Source organism: Pinus tabuliformis, chromosome 3_2 (assembly GCF_031772625.1).
Source record: "Pinus tabuliformis cultivar Carrire ecotype Pingquan chromosome 3_2, CPIR1, whole genome shotgun sequence".
Classification (NCBI taxonomy): domain Eukaryota; kingdom Viridiplantae; phylum Streptophyta; class Pinopsida; order Pinales; family Pinaceae; genus Pinus; species Pinus tabuliformis.
Genome location: NC_142302.1, coordinates 547,583,982 through 547,609,439, shown reverse-complemented (window position 1 = coordinate 547,609,439; position 25,458 = coordinate 547,583,982). Strand labels below are relative to the sequence as shown.

The 25,458-nt window shown below is 35.3% G+C and overlaps 1 pseudogene; it reads right to left on the bottom strand.

The window, feature by feature from the left end:
- Position 1: 1 nt before the first annotated feature.
- Positions 2 to 22,920, bottom strand: LOC149181672 (uncharacterized; annotated as a pseudogene).
- Between the last annotated feature and the right edge of the window lie 2,538 nt (positions 22,921 to 25,458).

Below are 25,458 nucleotides of genomic sequence, written 5' to 3'. Positions count from 1 at the left end.
TTTAGTTTTTGTGGAAATACCCCATGATAGTATAAACCATGGTTATCTCATACTTGCCCATTAATTCCTTAGGCAAATTTTCCACTAGAGGCTTCAAATCTGTTCTAGACACAACTGCAGATACAGAGCCATTTTTTTCATGCATAAACACAACATCAAACACCAGAAGAAAATGGTGTGAAACCAGAGCTCTCCCACATTCACTGCATGTGATGAGATGGTTTACCCCTTTCTACTTATAGGCCACAAAGACTTCCTTGACCACAGCCACTCATATTCCTCCAGACTGTAAACAACAAACATATCAGAGAAGGAAGCCTTGGTACCTTCGTTGTCAATACTAAGCCCTCCTCCAACGTGAATGATCTTCATATTGGTCCCCAAATTAACCAACACACAGTATATATACATTGTTTTTCTCACACCATCATTAAGAACATCAATGCATGGGATCTAAGATTCAATATGGAAATGAAGAACCTCGAGACAATCCAACTCCCCAATTTATATAATTTCTAAACGATTTCAACAATTTCCAAACTCGTGAGCCCAAATTTTCCCTTCTCACCAAATGTGGCACTGAAATGGCCACCATGTTTGGTCCTCAACTTGGCTCGAACCCCGATAACAAGCCTCACAGTTAACTTGCAGTTCACATTGAGCACCGAATCCAATTCTTCTTCTTGATAAACACAATAATGCAATAAAAATTCAAGGGTATGGTAGTAAGCACCAACAAAATATATTCTTCATATTTGTATCCATTACAGACAAGCAAATCCTTAGGGCTTTCTTTACACATGGAAGCCATGGCTAGCAACAACTATGGTTTTGACCTAGCTTCAAGCCCAAATTCATTGGGCTTCCCAAACTCCACAATGTTCTCCACAACATATCAATCTCGATTGAATTTAATAGGATAAAACCCTTGAAAATAAGACTCATACGACTACATCCGCATTGTAGAATCATAGGTCGATTGCAAATATTCTAGCATGTGCTTCAGCACATCAAGAAACATAATAATAAGCTCTGCTGAAATTCCCAATTTGGCTATTGTGGTAATCCCCCATGGTAGTATAATGCATGAATATCTTATACTCACCCATTAATTCCTTAGGCAAATTGTCCACCAGAGGCTTCCGATCTGTTCCAGCCACAAGTGACAAATACAGAGTCCTTTTTGTCATGCATAGACACAACATCAAACACCAAAAGGGAATGGTGTGAAACAAGAGCTCTTCCACATTCACTGCATGTGATGAGATGGTTTACCCCTTTCTAGTTACAGGCCACAGGAAATTCCTTGAACACAACCACTGCATATTATTCCAGAATGTAAGCAACAAACATATCAGAGCAAGAATACTTGGTACCTTCATAATCAATATGGTGGCCGGGGTGCAGGCATAAGTGACAAGCGTTCAGATACGGGAACTATTTCTTCCAATTCTCGTGGAATTTATTCTTCAGTTTCCTTTGAAGTCTCGGTCATTTACCTCCAGAGTTAGATACTCTGCTAAATTAGCACAACCACTAAATTTATCTGCAACCGCCAAATGCCTTACAAACCATCTAAACATCGTATATCGCAATCGCAAGCTCACCGTTAGGGTTTCTTTCCTTATTAACGATGAGATGAAATATTTATCAGCATGCTTCATATTGCATATCGCATTTTACAACTCTGTCGACCGGTTCGTTCACTCTTGAACCTTACGATGCGATGTTAACCAACGATCCAACGGTCAAGATTAATAGTGATCTGATGGTCATTGTGATATCGCATGGAGATCTATGCGACGATACTGCCTCACGGAGCCAATATACTTATAAACCCGAATTCATAACAGTTCAGGTCTAGACTTGAGATTAACACCCGATGACAAAGGTTTTCAGATCTACGGCTCGCGAGACTTCGATTAACACAGGGTTTAATAACAGGGCCAACCCCCACTGTTGACTATGCCACAATGCAATGAAAATGAAATCAACAATTAATAATTAGTATGGGACTTTAGTCCTAGATCAAGAATTCATGCACTTCTAACCCCGCAGTCGCTAATACACAATAGAAAGAAATTAAATACTAACATACGAGATCAATAGAACTCTGAGTTTTAAGCCAAACTGGAAATTCAATGATACACAGAGATACTACGGAAGGATTCGACCCCTCCGGGATTGACCAATTTTACACAGAAATGCACAAAGATTTGATTTCTGCAAATTTAATCATATAGGGCTAAAACAAGCCGAATCAGTCCAAATCCTTTTACAATCATTCATAACTTACATAAATACTATTCCATCCTAACTATCAGATCCTTAAACACTGCATTAAATTTTCCTAATATTGAAAAATACCAAATCTAGGCGATATTCTCCTTGAAAATCTCAACTAAATCAAAACTGCATGAATTAATTACAAAGCCATTCAATCCCTAAACCCTATCTCAAATCCTATCTAGAAAGATTGTAAATTGACAGCTAAAGGATCCCACTCCTTTGCTTGTAACTTTTTTTGGATTTTTGGAATAAGTTCGAAGCCTTTTGTCTTCAAGCCTCATGTTCCTGCATCAGACTCCTGAGGACAAAACTCTTCATGGGCTCCTATCCATGAGCTTTTCTACAGAACTGCCCAATTTCTGTAGCATGGAATCTATCATCCAAGTAGCTTCAGCAATTGGCTGATCCTTCCATTTGACCAAATACTAAAAAGACTCATGTCCTTTTGTCTTCTTCAACAATTTCTTGTCCAAAATCCTCTCTGGCTTCAATTGCTTTGCTATATGTAACTGTTTTACCCAATCAATCTCTTGTTCTTCTTGGTTCTTTGTTGTTTCATCTACCTGTTCCTTTTCATACCTGTATAAGTCAGCAACATTAAAAATTGGAGATATTCCAATATCAGGGGGTAATTCAATTTCATATGCATTTGCAGAAAATTTTCTCAAGACTCTACATGGTCCAATTTTCTTAAACTTTAGTTTATTGTACTCCCTTTTTGGAAATCTTTCCTTCCTCAGGTGTGCTAAAACCAAATCTCCAACCTCAAAATTAACTTCTCTTCTCTTCAAATCTGCTCTGCCCTTGTATTTTATGTTGTTGTCCTGTAGTTGTTTTACCTGTTCATGTATTTCTTGAACTTCTGTAGAAAAATCTTCTCCTTTAGCACTTCTCCTTTCATCTTTTCACAAGTCTCTCAATTCAGACACTCCTCTTGGGTGCATTCCATAGATTATATGGAATGGACTATGTCTTGTACTCCTGTTAGGAGAATCATTAGATGTGTATTCTACCTGTGCCAATACTTGATCCCACTGTTTTGGATGTTCACCTGCAAGACTTATCAAAAGATTACCCAAGCTTCTATTTACAACTTCATTCTATCCATCAGTTTGAGGATGATAAGCAGAACTGAAACTCAATTTAGTTCCAAGCTTCTTCCATAATGTCCTCCAGAGATGTCCAACAAATTTGGTGTGTCTGTCTGAAACAATGCTCTTAGGTAACCCATGTAATCTTACAATCTCCTTAAAAAACAGATTAGAAATATGATTAGCATCACTATTTTTATAACATGGGATAAAATGTGCCATTTTTTAAAATCTATCAATTACTACATAAATTGAATCATTACTTCTTTGATTTTTCGGTAAACCCAAACAAAATCCATACTTACCATATCCCAAGGCATATCTGGAATAGGTAATGGAACATACAAACCTATATTTTGACTCCTTCCCTTTGCATACTGACAAACTTTACAATTTTTCACATACCTTTCTACTTCAGACCTCATTTTCAGCCAAAAATAAAACCTGTTCAACTGTTCATAAGTTTTGTCTACACCAAAATGCCCTCCAAGTCCTCCACTATGTTTCTCCTTGATCAAATTCTCCCTCATAGAACAACTTGGTATGCATAGTTGATTTCTTTTAAACAACAGTCCCTCTTGTAGGAAATAATCCAGCCACTTGCTTCTATCTAACAAAACAGGATTTCTACAAGCTTCAAATGCCTCCTTAAAATCTAGATCTTTCTCATATAACTCTTTAAGAAAATCAAAACCCAACACTTGAATTTGACTTTCTTGAACTAAAATGCTTTTTCCATTTAATGCATCTACTACTTTGTTTGATTGACTAGTTATATGTTTTAATACAAAATTAAAACTTTGCAGGTATTCTACCCATTTTGCATGCTTTTGATTAAGCTTTGGTTGTTGCATAATGTACTGTAATGCATGGTTATTTGAATACAGTATGAACTCCTTGGACATCAAGTAATGTCTCCACTTCTTCAAAGACTACACCACTGCATAAAACTCTTTGTCATAAGAAGAATATTTCTTCTTTGTCTCATTTAGATTTTCACTGAGATACGCTATGGGCCTGTCATCCTGACTCAAAATAGCTCCAATGGCTTCTCCACTGGCATCACACTTCACTTGAAAAGGTTTCTTAAAATCAGGCAAAATCAAAATAGGTTTCTAAGTAATCTTTCTCTTCAACAATTGGAAGTTCTTTTCTACTTAAGCAGACCATTTAAATGGTTGTTTGTCCTTCTTTATTGTGTCAATAATTGAAGCATTAATCTTACTAAAATTCCTTATGAATTTTTTGTAAAAACTAACAAGACCGTGAAAACTTATTACCTCAAAGACACTTTTTGGTGAAGGCCACTCCATAATGACCTCGATCTTCTTTGGGTCCATATTTAAACCCTCAACAGAAATAACGAATCCCAAATACACCAACTCCTCCTTCATGAATGAACACTTCTTTAAATTTAACAATAATTATTCTTGTTGTAGCCTCTGTAAGACTTAATTCATATGTCTCATGTGTTCCTCCTTAGATATGCTATAAACTAATATATCATCCAGATCTACTATTACAAAATTACCAATAAATTCCTTCAGAACTTCACTCATAAGCCTCATAAATGTACTAGGGGCATTCGACAATCTAAAAGGCATTACCATCCACTCATATAATCCTTCATTGGTTTTAAAAGAAGTTTTCCACTCATCTCCCTCTCTAATTATGATTTGATGATAACCACTTTTTAAATCTAACTTTGTAAAACATCTAGCTCCACTCAAACAATCCATCAAATTTTCGATTCTAGGTAAAGGAAATCTGTACCTCATTGTTATCTTATTGATTGCTCTTGAGTCAGTGCACATTCTCCAGCCTCCATCTTTCTTTGGGCTCAACATTGTTGGCACTGCGCAAGGACTCATACTCTCTCTAACCAGTCCCTTGTCTAACAGTTTTTGAACCTGTTTCCTAATCTCTTCATTCTCTATGGGAGTCATCCTATAAGCTGCTTTATTAGGTATATTTGTTCCTGGAATCAAATCTATGTGATGACTGATTTTTCTAATGGGTGGTAACTCATCATGAAAATCATCTACAATGATATCACAATAACTATCCAGCATCTCTTGAATTTCAATTGGTACATCATAAACTTTTGTGGAAGTAATTACTACCTTGGGTTTTCAAACCAATGCAAAACTTACCTCTTCTTCTTCCATATGTTGTAAGTACTCCTTTCCACTTAGCAAAAGGATCTTTGAATCAGGTTTCTTCAATGTATCCTCTTCCACTAACGGCAACAATGTATGATTGAAACCATCTTTGCTGAATTTGTATGTGTTCTTCTTTCCATCGTGCATAGCTCCTTTATCATACTGCCATGGTCTACCCAATAGTATATGACACACATCCATAGGCATCACATCGCACAGGATTTTGTCTCTGTATTTTCCCAACTGCAACTCTACTTCGCATTGCTCATTCACTACCAACTGATATCCCTTTTGAAGCCATGACACCTTATAAGGTGTTGGATGTTTCTTTGTTTTCAATTTCAACTTCTCCACCACTTCTGTGGAGACCAAATTATCTGTACTACCACTATCTATTATCATCTGACAACACTTCCCTTGAACTTTGCACACAATCCTGAACAAGGTTTTCCTTTGTGCTGGTTCAACAATTTCCTTAGCTGGTTTTAATAAAATTTTGTTGACTACCAAAGATTCCCCTTTCTCTGGTACATTCTCTTCATCTATTACCTTTGTTGCTTCCTCTTCAACTTTTGCAACAATTGCATTCCTTTGATTCATTCCTATATTTTTTGGGAACTCATAAGCTCTGTGTCCCAACTTGTTACATCTATAACATCTAACTTCTCTTCCTCTACCTCTGCCTCCTCTTCCTCTGGAAAAACTCCCTCTACCACTTGCATCACCTCCTGTGGGTGCATGCTGACTTGAGCTACTGCTAGCTCCATCTCCAGGTGTTGTAGATCTTCCTCTACCACCTTGTCTTCCCCTTCCTCGAAAAATACCTCTATTTCTGGCACACTGCTTCCTTATGAGTTTTTCTTCAGCCTTCAGTACCATCTGATAAGCCTCTTCTACTGTTTTAGGAGACAATACACTTATCTCATCTTGAATGTCCATTCTAAGACCATTCACATATCTGGAAACCTTTTTATTTGTATCTTGAATTTTTCCTACTCTTATACTCACTTTGTAGAATTCCTTAATTAATACCTTTACTGTCATAGACCTCTGTCTAAGATTTTTCATCTGTCTAAATAATGTTTGTTGATAGTCACTTGGCAGAAACTTACATTTTAGTTTTGCCACCATCCTGTTCCAATTTTTAATTGGTTGTTTGTCAAGTCTTCTTCTTTTTTCCTACACTCCATCCCACCAAACTGTTGCATGTCCTTTCATTTTTGCGACAACAAACTTCACCTTTTTTCCCTCATATGTTTCTTCATAATCGAAGAATTTCTCCATGTCATTTATCCAATCAATCAATTCTTGAGGGCTTAAGCTTCCTGTATAGATTGAAACTTCAAGTCTAGGCTTGGATGTGGATCTCAATACTAACCTAAAGAATCTCATTTCAGGAGTTACATCTGCAGGTTCTTCATCTTCTGCAACTCCAACTTCAAGTTCACTAACATCCCCAGCATCTGCATCTCTTCCCATTTCCACTGCTTCCAATCTAGCTTGCATCTGTTGCATAGCTTCCAACACTTCAGCATTTGCAACTAGTCATCCTCTTCTTCAACCACCACCTCTTCCTCCATCTCTGAAAGCCATGTTGGATTTATTTTTCTAATCCTTGAGATCCCGTTCAATGTCAGTAGGCTGCTCTGATACCACAAATGGTGGCCGGGGTGCAGGCGTATGTGAGAAATGTTCAAATCTGGAAACTATTTCTTCCAATTATGGTGGGATTTCTTCTTCAATTTCCTTCGGAATCTTAGTCATTTACCTACAGAGTTAGATACTCTGCTAAATTAGCAAAACCGCTAAATTTAGTCGCAACTGCCAAATGCCTTACAAACCCTCTAAACATTGCATATTGCAATCGTAAGCTCACCGACAGGGTTTCTTTCCTTATTAATGATGTGATGCGATATTTATCGGCGCGCTTCGTATCACATATCGCGTTTCACAACTCCGTCGGCTGGTTCGTTCACTCTTGAACCTTGTGATGCAATGTTAACCAGTGATCCAATGGTCACTGTGATATCACATGGAGATCTATACGACGATACTGCCTCACGAAGTCGATATACTTATAAACCCCAATTTATAATAGTTCAGGTCCAGACTTGAGATTAACGCCTGATGACAAAGGTTTTTAGATCTATAGCTCGTGGACTTCGATTAATACAACGTTTAATAACAGGGCCAACTCCCGCTGTTGACTATGCCACAATACGTTGAAAATGAAATCAACAGTTAATAATGAGTGTGGGACTTCAATCCTAGATAAAGAATTCATGCACTTCTAACCCCGCAGTCGCTAATACACAACAGAAAAAAATTAAATAAGAACATACCAGATCAATAAAACTTTGAGTTTTAAGCCAAACTGGAAATTCAATGATACACAGAGATACTACGGAAGGATTTGACCCCTCCGGGATTGGCCAATTTTACATAGAAATGCACAGAGATTTAATGTCTGAAAATTTAATCATATAGGGCTAAAACAAGCCGAATCAGTCCAAATCCTTTTACAATCATTCATAACTTACATAAATACTATTCCATCCTAACTATCAGATCCTTAAACACTGGATCGAATTTTCCTAGTCTTGAACAATACCGAATCTAGTTGATATTCTCCTTGAAAATCTCAACTAAATCAAAATTGCATGAATTAATTACAAAGCCATTCAATCCCTAAATCCTAGCTCAAATCCTATCTAGAAAGCTTGTAAATTGATAGCTAAAGGATCCCACTCCTTTGCTTGTAACTTTTTTGGATTTTTTGAATAAGTTCGAAGCCTTTTGCCTTCAAGCTTCATGCTCCTGCATCACAATACCAAGCCCTCCTCCAATGTCAATGATATTCATATTGGTTCCCATCTTAACCAACTCACAGTATATATACATCGCTTCACTCACACCATCATTAATAACTTCAATGCATGGGATCTAAGATGCAATATGGAAATGAAGAAGCTCAAGGCAATCCAACATCCCCAATTGCTGCAATTTCCAAACGTTGCCAACAATTTCCAATCTCATGACCCCAATTTTCCCTTCTCACCAGATGTGGCACCAAAATGGCCACCATGTTTGGTCGTCAACTTGGTTTGAACTCTAATAACATGCCTCATAGTTAACTTGTAGCTCACACTGAGCACTGAATCCAATTCTTCCTTTTGCTCCAACACAATAATGCAATTAAAATTCAATGGTATGGCAGTAAGCACCAACGAAATATATTCTTCATCTTTGTATCCATTACAGACAAGAAAATTCTTAGGGCCTTCTTTACACATGGAAGCCATGGCTAGCAACAACTCTGATTTCGACCCAGCTTCAAGCCTAAATTCATAGGGATTCCCAAACTCCACAATGTTCTCCACAACATATCAATCTTGGTTGCATTTGATAGTATAAAACCATTGAAAATAAGACTGATACGTTTGCATCCACATTGCAAAATCAAAGGGCGATTGCAAAGATTCTACCCTATGCTCCAGCACATCAAGAAACCGAATAATAAGTGACGCCAACATTCCCAACCCTCCTAAATAGTTAGAACCAACCACCTTGTTGATGAGATTCATCACATTGATTTCTTCATAAGGAAGAGTCTGATAACCATGATGTTGAACAACCCCATTCCCATTATAATTCACCACAAAATATAGAGCTACCCACTCCTTGATTCTATACAACACGAAATAATGGGCAACAAACTAGGAGATGGGCGCAACAGCAACACCTACAACATCGCCATTGGAAAACAAGGGGTTGGGAAAAATCAAAACCAGAAGAATAGGAAGAGAGCCCTCCCCAGGACAGCCATAGCTACGAAGGGGGTTATGATGGGGAGACTCCACAATGCCTAAGCAAGCTAGGGGAAACATCCCTTCCCACCCTTTTAGTGTCTCTCGGGATTTAGAGCAGCATGGTTCGTTACTGTAATGAACTTCCAATGCATAGTTTACTGTGATTGCTTATGATGATCCAATAACAAAATTTTTTAATCATCCAACACATCAGATCAACAATGCAATACAATACACAATGGCACATAGGGGAGTTTTTCTCATAGGGAAACACCCTAAGCACATAGGAGAGTTCTTCTCAAGGTAAACGCCTTACGCTGTAATTATTAGTTTGAAGCATTTTCTATTTTTTGGCATTGAGGTTAATCAATACAAACAACACAGAAGAATGTGTTTATTTTGGAATAAGGCTTTCGTAGTTTTAATTTAATTATCAATAATTATTAGGTGAATTTAACCTCGACAAAACAGTTTAAAATATTTTTAGTTGTATACAAAAATCAAATGTTAAGATTTATATCCAAAGTAGTTATGCCCTTTTTTCCATTTTTAATTAAACGATTAATTAAAAAATGTCATATGAAATTATTCATGGTTTATTTGACCTATAGTATTGATAAACCATGATATTTATCCATGGTATTGTAACAAAGATCAATGACTAATGGTTTATTGGACATATAATATTGATAAGCCATGATATTTATCCATGGTATTGTAACAAAACCTATAAAACTAGGGTGAATCTCCATGGTTAAGAATATTGTCAAGTGATTTTTTTAAATATATAAATATTTAATAATAACAATAATAATAATAATATATCATTTAGTTAACTTTTATAATTTTTTATAATTTAATAATGTGAAATGTATCATAAATAAATGTTTTGATATTTATCATAAATAATTGTTTTGATATTTATTATAAATTTATGTTTATATTTTATTAGTGTTTACTAACTATTTAATTTATATAACTAAATTAATTATTATTAAAAATCATAATCAATAAAAAAGAAAAAACACATCAAAATAATTTAACAAAAAATATAACTAAAATTAATGAAAAAGAATTTGAGTTACAGACAATATGAACAATGTTTATAAAAAATGCAAGATTGAAAAAAATAACGCCATATTGCAAGAAAAGTGAAATTAATGAAACTTCCAATACCATGAAATTATATTTTCTTAAAAAGATTTGAACCGCATTTCACCCTGAATAAAGCACCCAAAAACATAAACTATAATTATCAAAATGATTATTTTTGTGTAATTATTTTCACAAAATATGCACTACGTTTGTAGAAATTTTAAATATACTTAGACTTTCATGTCGAAAATCTTATCTAATTAACCATTTCCCTTTGAGCATAACTTACGGAACAAAATTTACGATTGCAGTCGTATCACAATACTCGCACAAATTCCTTTAGAAATTATATTTCACATAAATTATTGGAAGGTATAATTTTTTTTTTTTATAATTTTTTTTTTTCTAATTTATCCAGGTTGAACGCTTTTACTTATTTAATGGTTTGCTCACTTGTTGCATCATACCAAACTCATCCTTGCACTTTTAAATTATAATATCCTAAATTTGCTCACGATATGTCTAACAAAAAGACAATTTTGAAACTTTGCTATTTTTGAGAGTAGTTAGCAGCGAATTTCAACTAACTTGTGTTATTCATCTGTATAGAGTTCCAAGGGTTAGTTTAATCGGTCAAGTCGGGGTCTCGTCAATGGGAGGTCACAAGATCGAAACCCGAAAGTTCTTGGGGTCAGGTCAGTAAATAGGCCTAAGGGTGTGACCCCCTTCGGGTAGGGTCCATCGGGTGGGGTCCACCCTAGCGTTGACAGATCCTGGATGTAGTGGACCCACTAACCATATAGGCCTAAGGGTGTGACCCCCTGCGAGTGGGGTTCACCCTAACGTTGACAAATCCTGGATGTAATGGACCCACTAACCATATCACTGAACCAGAAGTGAAAAGAAAAGAAAAAAATTGTGTTATTGACCTGTACACACAAAACATGAACTCATTTAGTCTTGGTTGGGTACATGAAATAAGTTCTGCAGCTTATTCTTAAATAGATAATATCTAACCTAACCTTGAGTTGTTGCGAACAGTTGTTAGGGTAACGAACTTACTATAACAAACTATGATGATTCGATTCTGAAAATCTTTTTAATCATGTAACACATCAAATCAACAAAACAATACCCTTTGGCACATAGGAGATACATAATTAAATATAATAGTTTTAATTTAATGATTTAGATAATATCATTTGGTTTAGACGACACACTAACACACCATATGCCTTTGACTACAGTGTAGAGTCGTGTTCTTGAACCTGCTTTTTACTACCTCTTCATGAGACGGAAAGCACTCAAATCTACTTCGTGTCCATGAGACGGGAAATTTAGTACATAAAGCGTTGCCTAATTATTAAGTTTCGGTGATTATGGGTGGAATTTGGAAAAATAATTTAGAGCGACGATTATGGGCGGTGCATAGAGGAGTTCATTTAAGAGAGTAACATCTTACGGTGTAAAAATTAAACACCACGTGTATAATATTTTTCATATATATGTTAGGATATTGAGTAAGGAATTATGAAGGACTGTGCAAATTAAGAAGCTTGGTCAGTTAACAAAATCATGGTTATAGTTAAACCAACTTAAATCTATCTTAATTTTGAATCTATAAGTGTTCAAAGAGATAAAATATCTCAAGGTGCAAACCTTTTTTTCCGTAAGTGTGGAGAGGGATAAAATATCTCAAGGTGCAAACCTCTTTTCTGAGTGAGAGGGATAAATATCTCAAGTTGCAAACCTCTTTTCCCTTAAGTGTTGAGAGGGATAAAATATCTCAAGGTGCAAACCTCTTGTGAGAGGGATAAATATCTTAAGGTGCAAACCTCTTTTCTGAGTGCAAGCGCAGAGAGGGATAAAATATCTCAAGGTGCAAACCTCTTTTCCTGTAAGTGTGGAGAGGGATAAAATATCTCAAGGTGCAAACCTCTTTTCTGAGTGACGGATAAATATCTCAACGTGCAAACCTCTTTTCTGAGTGTAGGCGCAGAGAGGGATAAAATATCTCAAGGTGCAAACCTCTTTTCTAAGTGCAAGCGCGGAGAGGGATAAAATAATCTCAAGGTACAAACCTCTTTTCTGAGTGAGAGGGATAAAAGTATCTCAAGGTGCAAACCTCTTTTCTGAGTGAGAGGGATAAAATATCTCAACCTGCAAATCTCTTTTCTCAAGCGTGGAGCGGAATAAAATATCTCAAGGTGCAAACCTTTTTTCTGAGTGCAAAACTTGAAGAAAGATTTGTACCTCAAGAAATTTGATCCCTTTAAGATGAATCTAAGCTGGTTTAGTTATTAATTTTATATTTTTAGTTTAATTTTTATTTTTATATAATTTCACTTAGTCAAAATGTTTTAATTAATAATTTTATTTTTTATTTTTATGTAATTTCAAATGTTTAGTTAACATAATATAATTGGACATTACAACAACTCTTCCATATTGGGATGGAAAGTGTCTCTTCACCCAAACAAGTAATAAAATTAAATTAAAAAAATAATTTATAAAATGTTTTGATTGTGAAATGACTGATGAATTTAGGATGTGGTATTGATGAGCCATGGTATTAGCCCATGGTATGGCATGGTTAATAATATCCATGGTAAGGTGGGGTGAGTATCCATGGTTAAAAGGCTTGTTAATTGTATGTATTATTTTGATTGTAAAATGGGATGGTTTTTGGGAATGTGGTATTGATGAACCATCATATTGGCCCATGGTATGGTATGGTTAATAATATCCATGGTAAATTGGTGGTGAATATCCATGGATAGAAGTCTTGTTATATTGTAAGTATACATTTTTTTTGTGTGCTTATTCATGGAATTTAGATATGGTTACAAATTTATTATTTTAATTTATATGGTGAAATAGATCTTAATTTATAGTTACTATTTATATCTTATATTTTTTCATGTGATAGAGGAGCAGATATATCTCCAAAGTAATTATAACAATTTTTCTTTTAAATTTAATAGAAAAATGTTGTAAAATTAAATTCAAATAAAATATTTTGAGTTTGAAATGACGGATGGTTTTTGGGCAGGGTGCATTGATGAGCCATAGTAGTTAATATTTATATTATGATTTTTTTTAATCTAAAAAATTATTCATATTTTATTATAAAAAACAAAATTACAATGTAACAAATTTGAATTTTATTATTTTTTTTCTTTTAACTTTTTAGAGAAACTCTAACATTTCCTTTGAGCTCTATATTAATTTTAACCCACATCTAAATGTTTACCAATTTAAGTATTATAAATTGAACATATTAATATAAATTCAACCTATTAAACCATGTAAAAGTGTTTCATGAACATATATGTGGAGCTATTCTAACAAAATATAGTATTAATGCCAAAGAAAATTGGAATCATAACCCAATCTTTTATATAACCTTTGAAACGCCCATTTAAAGAAATAAAGAAAAAAGGGGAAACTGCTTACATCATTCACAACCTTTAATTTTTGGAAGGAAAAAAATGTAACACAAATTGAGGGTAAATTCTAATTTTATCTGGAGGGATGTTACACTTTTATTTATATATATATATATATATAATTTAATTTATTTGTAAAAGATCATTTGCTTAAATTAAATTTTATAATAAAAAATAAATATCTAGGTAATATGAATAAGTGTTTTTATTTTTAAAAATAATTGTATGATAATTAAATGAATCTATATTAATTTTGTTAAACGTGTAATTATTTTTAATATATATTAAATAAAAATTTATGGGTTGAATAAATTTTCAATTAATTATTAATGAGTTTATCCTATTATATTGGTTTATAAGTAAATTTATTTAGTTTGACTAATAAAATTTTAAACTGATTAATCAACAATGTTTATTAATTTTGAAATTGTTAATTAAAAATCAATAATATTTATTATAAAAATAATTTAAATATTATAAAATAATTAAGTTACATTTTAATTAATTAATGGCTAATAAGATTTCATTTTGTTATTGGTTTGCTTGTTGACTATTATTAGTTTAGCATTGATCAAAACAACTTGTAATGTTTAATTTCAAAAAATATATATTTTTTTCAATATTTTTTTTTTTTAACATTTGATTACACCATAACTTGAAGGACTTATTGCAACCTTTGCACAAGATAATGCCATGTGGATAACTACCTCACATATTTTATGCCATAATTTATGAATATCGCTGCAATATTCATGCAACATATATTTATGAGTATTCTAGTATACTGCCTAACAAACTGACCTACTAGAAAGAGAAATTTACATGTCATGGATTCTCTGACAGATTTTCATGGCTTGTAGACTGATTGCTTTTGAATTGAATTCCATTTGATTTGTTTGCTTGTTCTTCCTTTGGCTCTGCTTACTGCTCCTTGTTTTGATGTGCTTCCTTGATTTTGTATTTCTTGAGATACTTCTTCTTCTGCTGATGTTAAGCGCTTTCCTTTTGCTGTACACAGAAACCGTTGGATATCGGAGATCAACGAACGAGGTTGTCAGATGAATAGCAGCCAAGATTAAATAACGTGGACTGGAATCAAGGGATGAACAGTGGATATTAACCAGAAGCGTTGGTGGAAGAGGAATTAGGAGGAGCCGTCGCAACTGTCGATGGTTGAAATCTACGGTCATCGAGTGCGAACAAGTCCGCACGTTAACCAGGAACAAAAGCGGATTTGTATGCGGAGGTGGTATTTCGGGCAGGGTAGAAACCCTAAGTGGTAAAAAGGTGTGGTCGCCCGATTCCATTAACCGAGTGACACGTAGTAGCGGAGGAGAGAAAGAAAACCTCTTTTTAGGTGGGTATTCTTCGTGCTTGATATCAACCTAAAATCGATGTTGACTGTCAGATCCTTTGAGTACAAATCGACGGTGGAGGATTGTCGCGCTAGTTTTATTGATCGGGCTAAGCAACAACCTTCGGATCAAGCGCCAGATCAATGGTCCTAATTTGATCGGAGGTCGGAGAAAGGAAGGAGTAGTGTTGTGGAAATGACTTGGGAGAGTGGACCCGTCGATAATTATGTTGAGATTGAAACAAGATGATGGAGCTTAGTGAAAAGAGTCGCCTTCACTAAGTGGGCCCGCAGGCTATTTTTGGCGCAAGTCTATTTTTAGACTATGTCTATTTTTAGACATATGGATCATGTCTATGGATTGCAGGTTGTTGTTTATGGATGATTGGTCAAGTTGGGAAAAATAGATGGACTTCTATTTTAGATCACAGCGGAGTGACTGCTCAATCTAAATATAGAACAGTCAAATATTATTAGCTCATAATAATATTTGGACTATAAACTTAATTTTATTCTCTTGGAGCACTTCAGAATGAGCTATGGATGTGGTACATGCAGATCCCAGAAGGAAATACGTGGTTACCTATGGGATGACTAATATTTGCATGCAGGACTTCAGTTAGAACTCAAGTGAGTTGAGTTTAGTGGACTAGAGGTGCAGTTGATGGAGTTGTGTTCAGTTTAGCTTTGTTAAACTGGTTGTATTTAGTCTAACTGGCAAATAGACTAGAGATGAGTTGGGTGAATTAGTTATTAATTAATTCACAAGTTATTAACTCATAATGCAACTATAGAATACATCAGTTAACTTAGTTGCATGTCAGTGCATGTTCAGTTCAGTAGGGATAGGTGTTAGAGGATCAGATTGCTATCAGTTGTGACTATAGCTGTGCATGATGTTTTGCAAAATCAAAGGGGATTGAGTATGCCAATGAATTGGCCAATATCAAGAATTGTAGCCTGTGCTCACGTCCAACACAGTGTGAGTGATTATTTGCAGGTCAAATACGAGTTTGGTAAACCATTCTCATCAGTTCTTGAGCAGGTATTGAGCTGTGGAGGCGAGCAAGCAGTGGAATAGATTTGGACATCAGATCTGAGCTGTATTGTGTGTAACAGGTGGAGCTGGTACTGGATTGCTTGTGATAAGCATTGTACTTTGTAATGTTACATGTTCTCAATCATTAATATACAGATAGTGTGGGGTTTTTATCGAGATGCTTTCCCCGGGTTACATACTGTGTTAATGTGTGAATGCTCTTGATGTTTTATTGTTATTGATGCTGCTATATTGATGGTCAACGTAGAGGAGCTTATGTATTGTGTATGTATTCCGCAATAGTACATGATCAGGATAATCTCTGTTGAATATGTGTTAAATTATTCAAAATTTCTACAAATTATAGTTGCGGGTGAATGTTTTTTTGAAGTCTGGTTTAAGCGCTCGGTCGGGTTTTTCCCATGTATTCCGATAGAGTTGAAGTCCCTATGAGCGACATAATTGAAGGAAGACCAGAATCTGGTTATAACAGTCAGGGAGGAGGGCTGAGATAATGGGAGGGGCAGATGGAGGGCATGGATGCTCCAAAGGGCATTGCGCAGTAATGGATCGTTGAGTGGAGGGAGTGAAGGGAGTGAAGGGATACGGGGTGAGCGAGCTGGGTAAGAAGAAAGATGGGGGCTTAAGATGAAGTTTGCGTACTGAACAGAGGAAACACTGCAGGCTATTAGAGAAGACAGGGAGGGGCTTTGAAACCAAAGTAACACTATACTAACATGGAAAATGGAGATCTCTTCACTGAGATTACTACTGCAATTTTTGTGAATGCACTCTCTGTTCGTGTAGTGCTTTAACGTAGCTTGAGATTTGCTTTCGATGAGATAGATTGCAACGTGATTCTTGTGACCAGGATTGCAATTGTCCTTCCTACTATTGCTCATACGAGAGTCTGAAGTTTCATGATTTTTCCTTTGCATTCCCGTGATTTCCTGGCTGTTACTGCATTGATATGTCCTTTGTTGTTTTTTGATTTATTTCTTTTATCATTGTTATTTTTCCCTTGGTATTGGTGGGCTTTATACTTGTGACTTTTGCTAATTATTAAGGAATAGAGTTGTGATATTCCTCCTGGTTTTCACGAACTTGCCCTTCATTTTTTTCCACTGCTTGGTTTGCAAAATAATCCGCCTATTGATTGTAAATTCTCAAGACATATCTGAAGATTACATCACCAGAGCCTTCCAAGTTCTTCCTTATTCTTCTAAATATTCTGTTCATGAACTCATTGCTTGGATTTTTGTTTCTTGCCATTGCCTCTACTATTATGGGTGAGTCTCTTATTATGATAGGGTTTTGACTTTCTCTTTTTTTTATTATTCTTGTTCCCATCAACAAGTTGTATGCTTCTGCCTTATTATTTGAGATTTGTACCAATCCCCATTCATATGTGACATTTTCTTTCCCATCAAGATCGAGGATTATCCCCCCTGCCCTTGCCTTTCCCGAATTATGCTTTGAGGCCCCATCAAAGTATAAACATTATCTATTCTGATTTTTCCTCTAGTTTGTCAGTTCCTCTTCGCTCATTCTTATTTTCCATATATTTCCTAAGTTTATCTTCCTTTGTCCATTTTTTCCATTATTATTTATTATGGCTTTGCTGAGCCAATCTCGCTCTTCCTGTTGAAGAGTGTTATAATCTGTTGATGTTGTTCCTTTGATGTTGAAGATTTCAGAAGTTAATCCCCACGTTTTTGAGAGGGTCTTCCCTATCCTTGGGATTTGATTTTTGAAAATGCACTTGTTTCGTGTCAACCAAATTTTCCAACATAGTACTATTGGAATGCACTTCCATATTCTCTGAATTGTGACTTTCTTCTTTGTTGTGTATGGGTAGGCCTTCTCTAAGGTCTGAATAAAATCCGGCAAGGGATTTTCAAAATTTATTCTTATTTCCAATGGACTTATCAGCTGCTACCAACATTCTTTGGCAAAAGTGCACTCTTGGAATAAATGTTGTATAGTTTCTTTAGCCTGCATGCATAATGGGCATCATGTTGAGCCTTGAAAGCCTTTTTTTTTAAGTTTTCCATGGTCAATATTCTCCCTTTTAAAAGAGTCCAGATGAAAATTTTGATCTTAGGCAGATTTTCTGATTTCCATGTTATTTTACAAGAATCCCAGCCTTGTTGATTTGGTTGTTCTTGAAGGATTTTATATCCAATACTAACTGTGTAATGTTCACCGCTTGGGTCCCAGAGATAATCATCTTCCTCATCATGGTGGATTGGTGTTGCCCCTTTTAGGAGTTGCCTGATTTTGCTCCATTTCCCTTCCAGATCTGCCAGAATTGTTAAGATTTTCTAGTCTTGCCACTCCTTTTGGTTCCATTGAGAGATTGAGTGTAAAGTATTGAAATCTTTACCTTTCATCCACTCTTGTATGTCTTCAATTTCTAGATGAGTCTGTAGTGGTTCTTTTCCCATGATTCTGTCCTCCCAAATTGAAATTGTTTTTCCATTGCCTAGGATTTTAGAGATGTATCTACTCATTAATGGAATTGTTTTTTTAACTAGCTTCCATACTTGGATGCATTTTCTTATTGGGATATTTCCATTAAGAATTATTTTCTTGGTTCCATCCATGTATTTTGACATAAGAGTCTTTTTCCACCACCTCTCTTTTCCTGTAATTAGTCTCCATACTATTTTCATTCCCATTGCTGCATTCATGAGCCCAGGTATCTGTATTGATAGGTCTCCTTGTTCATAAGGTAGTACTACTTTCTCCCACCTGACTAGGCTAAATTTTTTGTTTTCTTGCTTCCCCCCTGCCACAAAAAGCTTCTTAAGGTTAACTCCATTTGTTTGTGGGCACTTGTTGGGGCCATGATTATTGCATATTGGTAGATAGGTAGTGTCGCAAGGAGTGCTTTGATTAGTATTATCCTTCCTGCCATATTCAGCCACATCATACCCCAACTTTGTATTTTGTTTTTCATTTTTTCATTTTGTTTAGTCCATATTTCTGTCTTCATGTTCTCTTTTGAGATTGGAAGTCCCATCTAAAATAAATGTGTCCATTTTTCCTGTACAGGGATGTCTAAGATTTGTGAGATCCTTTGCATAGTTCTGGGAGGGGTATTCCATCCATATATCCTGCATTTTGTATTGTTTAATAGCCCTCCTGAAACCTATTAAAAATCATCCAGGACTTTTTTGAACCTCCTTGCTATTATTGTTGATGCACCTCCCAGCAACAATGTGTCATCAGAAAAGAGTGAGTGGTTTATTGTTTTTACTCCTTTTGTTATTCTGATCCCTGTGATATTTCTTTCCTTTCTTTGTTTTTCCATAGCTCTGCTTAATGTTTCCGCCATTATAATATATAGGAAGGGAGAGAGAGGACAACCTTTCCTAAGGCCTCTTGTGCTTTGAAAGAAGTCACTGGGCCTTTCATTTATTTCGGGGGGCAATCCATGGAGTAGAAATGCATGCCTATATGAATTCCATTATTTCTCTTGAGAACCCAAGTTTCTGGAGGAGGACCATTAGATATGGATGGCCGACCTTGTCAAATGCATTTGCCATATTTGGTTTGATTATGAGGCCTTTTCCTTGCCTTAGCATACTAGAGTGTACAACTTCATGTACAATAATTACATTATCTATTATTTCCCTGTTGGGCATGAATCCTCCTTGATTTTCAAATATGATTATTGGAAGCACTTTCTTGATTCTATTTGCAATTATTTTTTTTATTATCTTGTAAGATGAATTGCAAAGAGAGATAGGGCGAAACCTGTTGAAAGTTGAGGGGTTTGCTTCCTTTGGGATTAGAGAAAGATAGGAGGATTTTGTGTTGCCTCCTATTTTTTTTAAGACATTCTTCACCATTCTTAAGAAATCCTTTCTGATGGTGTACCAATGAAATCTGTAGAATGTTATTGTGAAACCATCTGGCCTTGGGGCTTTGTCTGGATGTAGGCTCCATATGGCCGCCACTACCTCTTCTTCTGTGGGATCCTTGCACATTGCTGCATTTTGATTTTTTTTTAATTTTTTTTGTGTGCTTTAAGAAATCTTCACTTTCAGCCATTTCTTCTTTGGAAGAAAGTAAGCTTTTAAAGTGTTGATAGGCTGCTTTTTTTAGTTCCTCTGCACCTTTAACCTCTTGGTTTTCTACTTGTATTTTTTCTATTTGGTTTCTTGCTCTTCTTATCTTCATTGTATTGTGGAAAAATGATGTGTTTTTGTCCCTTGCCTTGAGCCATAAACTTTTGGATTTCAATCTTGCATCTTCATCTTCCTTCCTGTTTTCCCTATATATTTCCCAAAAGATTTCCTTTTCTCTTAGATAATCTTGCTTGCCTTCTTCTTTACTTTCTTTTTCAATTTGCATGTTTTCCATTTTCTGCTATAAATCTTTTTTCTTTTTTTAATTTCATTTGCTCTTGCCCATTCCTTTAATTTGGTTCTTGGAGTTTTTAATTTTGTTTCCCAAATATACTGTGGTGATCATGTTACTCTTGCCTCTCATGCTTCCTTGACTAATTCGCTGATTTCTATGTTGCTATCCCAAATTGAGCTGTATCTGAATGGGAGCAGTCCCTGGTTTTCCATTTTTCCCATGACTATTGTCACCAGTTTATGGTGAGATGTTGTAGTGTGTAAATTTTTTGATTTTATGGAGCTGTTCACTGCTGCTATGTGTTCTTGTATTAGAATTCTATCCAACCTTTCTTTTATGTTGCTTTTGCCCACTCTTTTATTGCTCCAGGTGTATTTCCCATTGCTTGGAAGGATGTTCATTAAATTGTGTTGTTCCATTATTTCTTCTAGAATATCCCTGGATGGGTCTATGTGGTATGTTCCCCCAAACTTTTCTTCTATACTTCTTACCAAATTTAAATCTCCTCCTAGTATTATTTTCCCAGCTTGCATTTCTTTTAGTGCTTCTTTTATGGTGGCCTAGCATTGCTCTTTTTCCTTGTAGTGATTTGGAGCGTATACATTTATGACACTATACTTCTCTTTTGTACTGATGTGCATTAGATCCGTTTGGATACAGTGCTGATATTTTTTGTATTTTATTAATTCCCAGGTTTATTTTTTCCATATTGTGCAAATACCTCATGACGCTCATGTTGCCTGTATTGCTTCCCCTTCATAATTTCTGATTTTTTTTTTTTTTATATTTTCAGTTTCTTGGCTGTTTGTCTTTGTCTCCTGAATCATAAGGATGTCTAGGTTTTCTTTTGCCAGAATGTCTCTTGTGACATTTTCTTTAACGAATGATCCCATTCCTCTGCAATTCAAGGAGACCACTATCGTTATTTGCTTGTTGGGTGGTGCATGGCTCCTTTCACTCTTTCTTGGATTTTTTCGTTGCTTCCTGTGCTCCTTCCTAGGAAGGTTTCCATAGGTTGCTATGTACCTAATGCCATTTCCTATGCTGCTGCTTCATCCCTAAGTTCTTTGTTTGTCTTTCTTCTTGCTTTTTTTTTATATTCTACATTTGGGGGTGCTTCCTTTAACTACTTTCTGGTTAGGGTTCTGTTTATTGAGGGGAGAAGGCGGGGAGGGGGGAAGGGGTATGGGTGTTTGATACCAGATGGGATGCAAGGGGGTTGGGGGTATGTTGTGGGGATCTGGATCTGGATCTGGATCTTGATCTTGATCTTGATCTTGATCTTGGTCTAGGGGATGGGGGCCTGAAGGATCCAGAGGCTCAAAAGGGTTAAGGCTAGCAAGAGGATTATTATCTTCTTTTGGTGATGGAGGGTTGGGATCAGAGGATGTGGAGGGCTATGAGGAAGATATATTTGGTTGTTTGTGGATTGTCTTCGTTCTTTTAACTTGTTCCCATTTGTTTTCCGGATCTTCACTCTTTTCAGTTTCATTTTCTTTTTTTTATGTACATCTATTTGCAAAATGACCATATTTGTGACATACCTTGCATTTGAAGGGGATTTGTTCATAGTCCAGTTGTTGTATGTGCGTCCATTGGTCCACTTTGATTTTGATGGCTTCTGGTAGCCCTTTCCCAATGTCCACTTCTACACAGATTCTGGCGCATGCATGCATATTTTCCTTTGGTTTGCACCTGTCTATATATTTCCCAACTGCATTTCCTATGGCTTTGACTGAATCATCCCCCCAATAGTGAAGCGAAAGGTGTGCCAGTCTGACCTAGACGAGGACAGCATTGGGTACATCCATTTCTGGATCGAAATCCAGCATCTATCTATTTAGATACAATCCCCTTGTATCCATAAAATAAGGTCCATTCCTAAATATTAGATCTCGATCCTCCTTGGTTTCAAAGTGAAAGGTGTAGTAACCTCTTCCATAAAACCTAATTGAGATTTTCCCATCTATTGACACCGTCCAATTCCTTTCTACCCATTTTTTCATAGTTTTGGGCGATGGCCATAACCCAGTGAACTGCCCCACTAATCCACGCTCCACCAGAGAAAGTGATTCTCTACGAGGAAGGGCAAGGGGGAGTGATATTTCCGGAATGTCTTCAAATATTTTAACAAACTTAGTGACTGATGGTCTATTCTTTGTGGAGCCCATTGCAGGAATGAGAGAGGCGAAAGCCTTCGCTGTTCCTTCATTTTCTTGCTGTTGATCTAAGAGAGGCTCTCTGTCCTCTAATGTGTCCATGGTGCTCAGTCCCCAGCAGCAGGAGGTAGCTGAGGGGCAGCTACATGCCTCTTGCTACGTTTTCTAGCTAGGGCTGCGAAGCTACTTTAGCAAGCAGCATGAAAAACATATTCAGCATATTTACATTTTTACTCTTAATGCAAATTTACATTTTTTATCGTACTTATTAAAGTGTTGAAGAAAACATAAATAATGGTGGACAATAAATTTTTCCTGTCCATTTTTTATGCAAATATTTGCTTAAATTATGGTGGGTACTAACTAATGGTAAATATATTATTTGTTATTCTCAAGGATTTTAGTTTTTGGTGGTTTTCTATGAAGTAACAATGAAAAATCTAAAAGTTTCTAGCATAAATATTGCAATTACTTCCAAAAATTATGGTAGAAAAATCAGAGGCGATTATCACATGGCATTAGGATTACATAGCATTGTGTTGCCCAAAGGATTACAAATATTGCACATAATAATTTTAAATATTGATAAAAAATAATAAAGTTCAATCCACAATGTTAAATTATGGAGAAGCCGCATAATTTTTTGGTCCAAAACAAAGTAAGACTAGTTAAAGGAAAAATCAATTGAGTAATAGTATGAGTACTACATGTATAATGATACCAGTTATATAGAGAGAGAGCGGGGGATCAAATCTTTTGAGTAAAAAAACTCTTTTAAAATGCAAAACCTTAAAAAGGTTTACATTTTTTAATCTCTCTCTAAGTCTTTGTTAGTTCATATATTATTTATGACCTACATTATTTAATTAAAATGATTTTTTGTAATTAATATATTTTTAAATACACGTTAATATTACTTAACCAACCTTGATCCATCTTAACTCTGAATCTACCAAGGGTCCAGAGGGATCAAATCTCTTTTTACTCTAAAAGAGGTTTTCATATTAAGAAATTTGATCCCTTTGAGGGCTTGGTAGATTTGCAGTTAAAATGGAACTGGGTTGGCTTGGTAGATTTGCAGTTAAAATGGATCTAGGTCAGTTTAATTTCCTTTTTAAATATGCTATATTCTATACGAATACAATGAGTTCTCAAAACCATGGGTCAATATTATGCTCCATTTATTATAATTATAATGATAATTATTTTATTTTTATAGAGTTATTTTTATTTTTATTTTATTTTATTTTGACCAATTTAAAATTTGTTTTGTTTTTATTTTTATTTAATTTGACTTAGTCAAAATGTTAAATGGAACATTATGTTACAACATCTCTACCATAGTGGGTTGGAGCACTCCGCACAATAAAATTAAAATAAAATATTTTGATTCTTAAATGATTTATGGTTTTTGGGCAAATGGTATTGATAAGTCATGGTATTGGCCCATGTTATTGTAAGAAAGCCTATTTACAAGTCAATAATATCCATGGTAAAATGGGTTGAATATCATTTCATATTGAATGTTTATTGTAAGTGTTAAGTTTTAATTTAAAATTTGTTATAAAATTAAATTGAAATAAAATATTTATAATATTTTTTTGAAATGAGTTATGGTTTTTGGGTATGTGGTATTGATAAGCCATGATATTTCCCCATGGTATTGTAAAAAAAATAATTAAAAGTTAATAGTATCTATGGTAAAATGGGGTGAATATTCATGGTTAAAAATCTTGTTATATTGTAAATATTAAATTTTTAGGGGCTTATTTTTTTAGGGGCTTATTACTTAAATTTAAATATAATTACAAAATCATTAATTTAATTTATATGGTAAAATGGATTTTAATGTCATATATCCACTTAAAAAAAAATCACTTTACCTACATTGTCCTATAGTAAATCCTATAATTATATGGAGTCCAATAGTTTCATATATTCATTGCACTTTATATATAAAACAATAGCAATCATTCCAAACATTATATAAATATCTGATTGCACTTGTTTACAAACTACGAGTAATCTTATCAACATTATGACCTTAAATATTGATGGTTCGAGTTACCATATCTATCACACTATTCGATGTTGGATTATCTCTGTACTTCATATATTAATATTTATAGTCTGACAGAGCTTCACATTAATTCTAACTTAATGTCTTTGGTACTCCCGAGCCTTGGCGGGAGCAGTCCTCGGCATGTCTGCTATCCACTTGCCAGTTGGTTGTTCCTCCTCGGCATCCTCGCTTCATCAACGGTTTGACTATCTCGTATTCATCCGACGGTGGAAACTTCTCTTTGTAGCTTGAGTTAACCAGGGGTGAGTTTACGATCGCACTTGTTGAATTTTTGTTGCACAAATGCTCGGTGATGGCCTTGTCATTCCTCCTCGGCATCCTCGCTTCATCAACGGTTTGACTATCTCGTATTCATCCAATAGTGGAAACTTCTCTTTGTAGCTTGAGTTAACCAGGGGTGAGTTTACGATCGCACATGTTGAATTTTTGTTGCGCAAATGCTCGGTGATGGCCTTGAGTGGACAGGCTCCCTAAGAGACTCCTTTATGACTAGAGAGTCATACCCTTGGTTCATTTTCAGTAGGGAACCTAGTCCGCCTTGCATCCCTGACAGGTAC